Here is a 9,768-nt window from a genome sequence, read left to right on the forward strand (position 1 = left end):
AAGCCAGTTCCTGTTTGTCCAGCAAGCGAAAGCCTTTGAACGTCTTGAAGCCTTTCAGTTTGAAGTTCATGGCTTCAGAGAAATCTGCAAGGAAGGGTGGCAGAAAGCGTCGAGGAGAAACATCAAGAGATCTGCCCGATGACCTCTCTGAACTGTACAAGACAGATCCTGAAGAGGATTATAATCAGCATAAGACCCGAATCCAGTGGATTCGAAGATATTGGGCAGAACAGTGGTTCAAGTACAGATTTGTGACAAAGGAATATGCTGAAAAGAATGCCATCAAGCGACCATGGGGAGACATCCTATACAAAAATCTTCAACCCAGGTCCAGAGATGAAGCCATTGAACAAGGCTTCTATCCTTGCATGGTCCGTGGGCCACAGCCTGCAGATGCACACTCATCGTCACTACTATGGTGTCGTGACGACAATCTGTTCAAGCGCAACTTCCAGTTTGCCCAGAACTCAGTGAAGCAGAATAAGAAGTCTCTGGGATTAAACTTCAACCCTGGTCCCTCTGCTCCCCATGCTGATGGGACACACGAAGCTGAACCCAATCTTGTTGGGCCCTTCTACAACCTGGAAGGTCTCATCACTCACATCGAGGTTCAAGGGACAGCCGTGAATGAGCCTGCAGAGGACGCTGAATCAGATGAAGCGCCTGCAGCGCCGAAGCCAAAGAAACTGAAGCAGCCAAAAGCTTCAAAGCCTGCCTCTGCGTCAAAAATCTCACGGGCGAAGCCACTGGCCACTGCACCTCCTGAAGACAGTGTGCAGTCTAAAGATTTGTCACGCATCTCCAAGCCCCAGAAGGTCAAGATGCCTCTGCCACACACCGGCCAAGAACTGACAGCTGCTGCCATTCTGCGAAACGATGCCATCGATCTGTCCAGTGATGAAGATCTTGCAGATGACGCTCTTGAGCAACTCATCAAGAGCAAAGAAGAAGAAGAAATCTTCAATGATCTGCCTCTCTTTGACGTGACAATCATCCACAACTTCATTGATGAGTGGTTTGACACGCCCAACATCAGCTTCGAAGATCTGCAACTACCCATTGGCCTCAGTGTCGCCTTCTATGGCGCCATTGCTTCAGAATTAGCTACCGCCCAGCGCATTGTTGAACTGAAGCAAAAGATTGACTTTGAGAAAGCTCAGTTAAAGAAGCATATGGCCAAGCTCAGCGTGCAAGAGGTGAAAAACTTCCAGATTATGCTGCACGAGCTCAAAGAAGCCTTTCTCAAGAAACACGCAGAAGCTTAGGGTTCTCGTGAGCGCATGAAGAGCCTGGCTAACAAGTGTGTGCAAGGCTACAACGAGGCTGAGAAGCGCAAGGCCCTTGGGCGTCCGGGCATTGATCCCAGGATGGCTGCTAAGAAGAAGAAGAAGCCCACTGTGGCCGAAACCGACGCACCAAGAGAGGAAGCAGATCCCATTGTCTTCCCCACCAACATGACTGGCTCGAAGCCAAAAGCTAGGTCCACAGCTTCAGAACTGAAGAAGACAAGGACTGCTGAGGCTGAAGTCAGAAAGAGGAAATATCCTGAAGCCTCTGCTACTGCCCCCTCCAAGAAGAAGCGGAAGACCAAGAAGAAACGGGCTGCTCCCACAGAGCCCTTGATTGTTGAACCCATCTCCATGGTTTGCCCTGACGCTGAACCTCAAGAGCGCCAACTGACTGTCCATGAACCTGCTTTCACAGGGGCTCATGAAGCTGAAGACTTTGCAGCAGCTGATCCCATCGCTGCTGAAGACATTGGTCACCATGACCATGTTGAAAATGATGCAGTTCTTCCTCAGCTCGAGCACCAACAGGTATCATCGCCTATGCTAACGCATAGCGAGCTCATCAGCATTGGTCGTCCTCTGACGCCAATTGCTCAGGATGCATCATGGGCTGATCGCCCACAAGCACAAGAGGAGGAAGACTTTGAGGCCCAGCCAACTCCAACTCCATAGGCGTCGCCAGCGTTACGCAGGCTTCGCAAAGGACCAAGGCCTCCAGTCTCTGAGTCTGAAGCTACAGCTGCTAAAGACATTTCGGCTGCATTAGCCGATGAAGAAGAAACCCCAAGCGCTGCTACACCCCCGTCTCACCAAGAAGCTGTGACTGTGACCGACCCTCCAGCTCGTCAAGTGGAGGTTGAGAATCTTGAGGCTGCCACCACCAACACCAATGAAGCCACTGACGCTATCATGGCTGAAGCTAATGTGGAGCCTTCACCAACCCAAGCACCATAAGTCAGTGAAGCCACTGATGCTACTGCTTCTGTTCCTGCACCTGCTGCTGGTCCTCAGTTTGACTATCATGTTGAGCACAGGCCTCAGGTACAGAAGCCAATCCCAAGATTGCCCAGGCTTCCAGGTCCTGCATCAGCACCTGGATCCTTCAATGTCAATGGCTTCATAGCAGACAACACTTTCTTCAATAGCTCCAGGAACCCCTACTCAAGGGAAAGAATATCTTCTGATCGGTTCTGGAGCTATCCGCAGCGAAGCTATTACTCCTGCATTCTATACAATCAAGGTCGCATCTTCCCACATAAGCGTCTTGACATTGAAGCAATAGCTGGTCTGCCCTGTCTGGAAGAAGCTCTGGATTGCTTCAAAGAGGTTGGATTGCTGCCGTTTGTCACCGACCAAGAGCACTGGAATGAAGAGTTGCTGCTTCAATTCTATGCCACACTTCACATCCGTGGGTACAACAGAGATCCGAAGACTTGGGTCTTGGAGTGGATGACAGGAAATGTTCATCACGGAGCCAAAGCCTTTGACATCATTGAGCTCATTGGTCTGCCCACTCCTGGCGATCTCTACGAATCTGGCTGTCAACTTCACAGTGAAGCTGTGGAAAGCATCTTTCAGAAGCCTGACCCTAACATGAGTCAGATGCTCAGTATGATGAAGCCATTGCCCCAAGATGCTGCATATCCCAAGGAGTTCTTCGTTGAAGACCTTGAGTATCTGCCGAGGACTATTTATCACATCATAAGGCGAACTCTCTGGCCCATCAAAGGACATTCTCCACATGCCAAGCTGGAAGGTGCAATGAAGACTTTGGTCTTCTATATTCTTCATGGCAAATGCTTCAATACACATGACTTCTTCATTCGCCAACTTGCTGCATCAGGCTCTGATCTCTTTGGCTTGAAGTTCTACGCTCCATGGATAATGCGGCTGATTAAACTCCACTCCGCTATCTCATATCAGGCATCTGCTCGCAATCATCGGATCTTTCTGCCTGATGTGGATATGTCTATTGAAGCCATTTATCCCGAGCCTGCCAATGAACCTCTAAGTCTTCAGAATGCGGAGCATCAAAGTTTTTCTCAGAACATTGAAGGAGTTGAAGCCGTCACTCGTGTGTATCCTTTGGCTGGAACTACACGTGCACCACATCCTGCCCTTACTGAAGCCACCGATAGCACAATTGCCCAACGACCCAAGAAGCGCACTCGTGTTCTCAATGACCGAGAGCTTCTGGTGGCTCTTCATCAGAAACAGGATAGGCATCATGACTGGCTGAAGCGCCAAATGCAAAGCCTCTTGGTGGACGTCAATCGCATTCGCAATCTTGCCACCAAGAATGCCTTTGTTGCCCATGAAACCTCTCGACGCACATGGAAAGGGCTGACGCTGATGTGCTCTGAAGATGATCTTCAAGAGGATGGCTTCTCTGAACACTTCAAGTTTGACTCCACACCTCCTCGAAGGGCAGTGCTGCAACGAACTCCATCTCTCGAAGACTCTGAGTTCTCTTCCTCTGCTGCAACTGTGAATGCCAGAGTGATCGAGGATGAAGATGATGCTACTTCACCGCCACCTCCTTCAGCACGCTTCGACACTGCTCCAAGTTCTTCTGCACCGCCGAACACCACCGACGACCCTGCTGCTTCACCTACTCTTCATGGGAACGAGTAGATGCTCTATGTCTTCAAACCTTTTTGGTCCTTACTGACAAAAGGGGGAGAAGCATATGAGTTTATAGTCTTCAAGCAGGTCCATATGGGCGGTTGCTTTATATTTTGCTTCGTGTTTACAACTCTCGTTTTGATACATTTGGTTCTTTGAGTTGTAACACTTAAACTCGATGGTCGTCTGCTACTTATTTGCTACTTCGTGATGCGACGATAAATTCCACATGTGCGACGATAAATTCCGCACTTAGATCATCCTGCAGACGTCCATTTTCCATTATGCATGCCATTATTTTCACATACCTTCTCATGCATAATGGATTGTCATCATAAGTTGAAGAGGATCTGCACAAGCACAACGTGCCATGTGCATTTGCATTTCAAAAGCAAATTACTTATATGCACATCTTCAGGGGGAGCCCTCACAGCTTATGAAGACAATTCCCTATCCTCTTACAATTTCACATAGTATATTCCTCGTTGAAAACTTCAACTAGTTTGTCATCAATCACCAAAAAGGGGGAGATTGTAAGTGCATCTAGTGCCACCCCTAGTTGGTTTTGGAGTATTGACGACAAACTTAGTTGAGGGACTAGTGTGTTTGTGAGAATTGCAGGATAACACAGGTAGAAGTCCCTCATTGATTCGGTTTTCCTACCAGAGATGACCCCTAAAAATGTATGAAGACATTGATGTCAAAGGTGGTATATGAAGATATTCACATTGAAGACTATGACAAGAGAAGACATCGCATGAAGCCTATGAAGCTCGAAGACTTAGATCCTTCGTAGTTCTTTTTCTTCTTTGTTGAGTCATAGGAACCACCGTACTGTTAAGTGGGGTCCAAGAGAACCAGTCAGAATGACTGAAGTGATGCTTAACCAAAACCTATGTCTTCGAGTGAAGACTATAAGAGCGAATCTTGTCCAGAGTCGGACAAGTCAGCTTTGCTTGTAGCCCAAGTAAAGTTGCCGTGTGAGTTTGAAATCTGACCGTTGGAACATGTGTCAGTTCCTTAGTGACCCAGGGTCATTTTGGACAAATCAGGTCGGGTTGCCTAGTGGCTATAAATAGCCCACCCCCTACAACCATAAACGGTTGGCTGCTCAGAGTTAGTGTACGGCTTTTGTCGTTTGAGAGAAACCCACCTCGAAGCCTTTGAGAGAGAATTCCTTGCGAGGATAAAGCCCTAACCACCCAAAGCCTAAGAGTGTTAGGCATCACTTAAGTCTTCTTGTCTGTGTGATCTGAAGACTTATTACACTTGAGGACTGTGAATCCTCCAGCCGGTTAGGCGTCGTGTTCTGAGCGTCCAAGAGACATTGTGGATCGCCGGTGAACGAAGTCTGTGAAGGTTTGGGAGTCTACCTTGAAGACTTACCAGAGTGATTGGGCGAGGTCTGTGTGACCTTAGCTCAAGGGGAATACGGTGAGGACTGGGTGTCCTGAGCTGCATGTTCAGGACTGGGTGTCCGGGACTGTGTGTCCTCAGGTTTAAATACCTAGCCGCCCTAACCAGACGTACAGTTGTCACAGCAACTAGAACTGGTCCAACAAATCATTGTCTTCAACGAGTCACTGGTTTCATCCTTACCTTCCCTTTACTTATTGTTGGTCCTTGTGAAGTCATTGTATGATTGCACTATCTTTTGTCTTCACTGAATAACTGCGTGTTCTGTTTGGCTTCATAATATCTTCCTACCTAATCCTTACTACCTAGCTGCTATTAGTCATTGTGCTTTCACTTCATTGAATACTTGACTATGGTTTACCTATGTAGTCTACCTTCCGCTGCATGGTAATAGGTTTACTTCTATTGTTTGTCTTCGAAACTTCCACATTTTGAAGACTTTCATAAAAATCGCCTATTCACCCCCCCTCTAGTCGATATAACGCACTTTCACCAGGCATGCCACCGGATAGAGATATTGAGTTTTTGATTGAGCTATTGCTAGGCACAGGGCCAATATCAAAGAGACCATATAGGATGCCTACAAAGGATTTGGTGGAGATTAAGAAGCAGATTAAGGAGTTACTGGATAAAGGATATATTCGCCCAAGTTCGTCGCCTTGGGGATCACCAGTACTTCTAGTGGAGAAAAAGGATGGATCGTTAAGGATGGTTGTTGACTATCGTGGGTTGAATGAAGTAACGATCAAGAACAAGTACCCATTACCAATGATCAATGATCTGTTTGATCGATTGCAAGGAGCTAAGGTATTTTCCAAGATCGATCTGCGATCAGGATACCACCAGTTGAAGATTCGAGAACAGGATATACCTAAGACAACTTTTACCACTAGGTATGGGCTGTACGAGTATACCGTTATGTCATTTGGTCTGACTAACGCACCTGCCTATTTTATGAACATGATGAACAAAGTGTTTATGGAGTTCTTGGATAAGTTCATCGTGGTGTTCATTGATGATATTCTGGTTTACTCGAAGAATGAAGAGGAGCATAAGGAACATTTGCGTTTGGTTCTTGGAAAGCTCAGGGAACATCAACTATATACCAAGTTTAGCAAATGTGAGTTTTGGTTGAAGGAAGTAGGATTCCTCGGACACGTTATATCCGGAGAAGGAATAGTAGTTGATCCCACTAAAGTTGATACCTTGACCAAGTGGGAGGCACCAGCAACAGTTGGAGAGATACGGAGTTTCCTTGGACTCGCAGGATACTACCGGAGATTTATTGAGAATTTCTCCAAAATTGCAAAACCTATGACGGAGTTGTTAAAGAAGGATACCAAGTTCATATGGACTGAGGAGTGTGAGGCTAGTTTCCAGGAGTTGAAGAAACGCTTGGTTACTTCACCAGTGTTGATTTTGCCAGACCAGACCAAGGATTATGAGGTGTATTGCGACGCTTCACGACGAGGACTTGGAGCAGTGCTTATGCAGGAAGGGAGAGTTGTTTCATATGCCTCACGACAACTGAAACCCCACGAATTGAATTATGCCACGCATGATTTGGAGTTAGTAGCCGTAGTGCATGCATTGAAAAAATGGAGACATTTCCTCATTGGAAACCATTGTGAGGTGTATACGGATCACAAGAGTTTGAAATACATTTTCACGCAGAAGGAGTTAAACCTTAGACAAAGGAGATGGTTGGAGCTCATCAAGGATTATGATATGAGATTGCATTACCATCCCGGAAAGGCTAATGTAGTAGCTGACGCATTGAGCCGTAAGAGCCATGTCAATACACTAATGACGGGAGAAATACCAAAGGAGTTAGCCGAGGATCTTCGTGAGCTATGTTTGGAAATAGTTCTGAGAGGCTATGTAGTAGCATTGGAGATTCAGTCAACTTTGATGGATAGCATCAGAAAAGCTCAGAAGACTGACAAGGAGATTGCCTCTATAAAGGAGAAAATGAGCGAAGGAAAGGCTAAAGGATTTCGTGAAGATGAGCACGACACCCTATGGTTTGAAGACCGTGTTTATGTGCCCAATGACCCGGAGATCAGGAAATTGATTCTGCAAGAGGCACATGATTCACCATATTCGATTCACTCAGGAAATACCAAGATGTATTTGGATTTGAAGGATACCTTCTAGTGGACCGGAATGAAGAAAGATATTGCGGAGTATGTAGCGGTTTGTGACGTATGTCAGAGAGTAAAGGCAGAGCATCAGAAGCCAGCAAGATTGCTACAGCCATTGCCGATACCCGAATGGAAGTGGGATAAGTTAGGCATGGATTTTATCACGGGATTACCCAGGACTCGTTCAGGCTATGACTCGATATGGGTTGTAGTCGATCGGTTGACGAAAGTAGCTCATTTCATCCCGGTAAAGACCACTTACACCAGTGCTAAGTTGGCAAAGATATACATGACCAAGATTGTATGCTTACATGGAGTTCCGAGGAGTATAGTATCAGATAGAGGAACCCAGTTTACCTCAAAGTTCTGGAATCAGTTGCACGAGACTTTGGGTACCAGGCTAGAGTTCAGCATAGTTTTTCATCCACAGACAGATGGACAGACCAAGAAAGTCAATCAGATTTTGGAGGACATGCTGAGAGCTTGTGCGCTAGATTATGGATCTAGTTGGGACGACAATTTGCCATATGCAGAATTCTCTTACAACAACAGCTATCAATCCAGTTTAAAGATGGCCCCTTTCGAAGCCTTGTACGGAAGGAGGTGCAGGACACCGTTATCGTGGGATGAAGTTGGAGACTGCCAGTTGTTTGGGCCTGGTTTGATTAAGGAGTCTGAATAGAAGGTGAAATTGATTCGCGATAGGCTCAAGGTAGCTCAATCCAGGCAGAAGAGTTATGCAGATTCAAAACACAAGGAGACAGTTTACGAAGTTGGAGACAGAGTTTATCTTCGAGTATCCCCACTTCGGGGAATAAAGCGCTTTGGTGTTAAGGGAAAGTTAGCGCCACGATTTGTAGGACCATACCAAGTATTGGAACGTATAGGAGAAGAGGCCTACAAGTTGGAATTGCCCGAAGGATTGTCAAGAGTTCATGATGTGTTCCACGTTTCTCAGCTAAAGAAGTGCCACGCGGAGATGGCTGACATACCCTTGAGAGACACAGTGCCATTAGAAGCAATTCAGTTGGATAACAATTTGACCTATGAGGAGAAATCAGTTAAGATTCTCGAGTTTGCCAGCCGAGTCACCCGCAGCAAGGTTATCAAGTTTTGTAAGGTTCAGTGGAGCCACCACACGGAGGATGAAGCCACCTGGGAGTGAGAGGACGATTTGCTCAAGGACCACCCTCACCTATTTTCTAGCCAACCCGAATCTCGAGGGCGAGATTCATCTTAAGGGGCGTAGGTTTGTAACATCCCAAATTTTCAATTTGAAATGTTATACATTAGATCATCATTGCATATCATAATTTATTTGCTTTTAGTTTTGATCCTAGAAATTCTACGCAACTCAAGGACCCAAATTTTCAATTTGAAATGTTATACATTAGATCATCATTGCATATCATAATTTATTTGCTTTTAGTTTTGATCCTAGAAATTCTACGCAACTCAAGGACCCACGGAGAGAGTTGGGGATTTCATTATTTTCATATTTGAGTTTTCTCAAATTTTGAGAATAGGATCATTTGATTTTAATTATTTTATCATCAATTATTTCTATTACAAAAATATGAGAGAGGGAATAAAATTACTTTCCCAAAATAAAGAAATATTGAGGATTTAATAATAAAATCAAATAAGTTTTATTTTGGAGTTTTTCGATATTTTATTTGAAATTAGGAAAAATGTGCGTTTTTCAAAATTTCATTTAGGCCCCAAATAAATGTTCACCTTGTGCGACTTGATTTTAGAAGCCGGGGAAAATTTATTTCGGGATTTTTGGAGTCCGTTTAGTATTTCTTTTATTTGTTTTTCTGCGCGGAATAATTAAAAAAAATGCAACCGACCTACGGGCTGTGTCCGACCCGGACACTAGGCCCGTCCGGGCTTTATAAGTCAGGGAGCCCAGCCCGGGATCCTCCCCAAACCCTAGCGCGCCGCCCCGCCGCCCTAGCGCTGCCACCGCCACCGCCGCCCCGCGCCGCCGACCGCCGCCGCCGCCGGAGCCTCGCTGGAGTTGCCGGGTAGTTTTTTTTAGACGCCATTTTTTTTTTCCGAAAAACCATTCGGTTTTCTGACGGTTTTGTTCATTATTTTTGTTTCGGTTTTTTAATAGATATTCTGATTTATTTAAATAGCGAGCGTTCGTTCGTTCTAGCGAACGTTCGTCCTTTTTTCTTTTCTCGGATTAAATCCGCGATTTTTCTCATCGCGATTCCTGATCCGATTTTCATTTTAGTATAACTTTTCGCTCGTTTATTGGAATCAGACGATTCAAGCGCCTGGAG

The sequence above is a fragment of the Triticum urartu genome, chromosome 4 (assembly GCF_003073215.2).
Source record: "Triticum urartu cultivar G1812 chromosome 4, Tu2.1, whole genome shotgun sequence".
Lineage (NCBI taxonomy): Eukaryota > Viridiplantae > Streptophyta > Magnoliopsida > Poales > Poaceae > Triticum > Triticum urartu.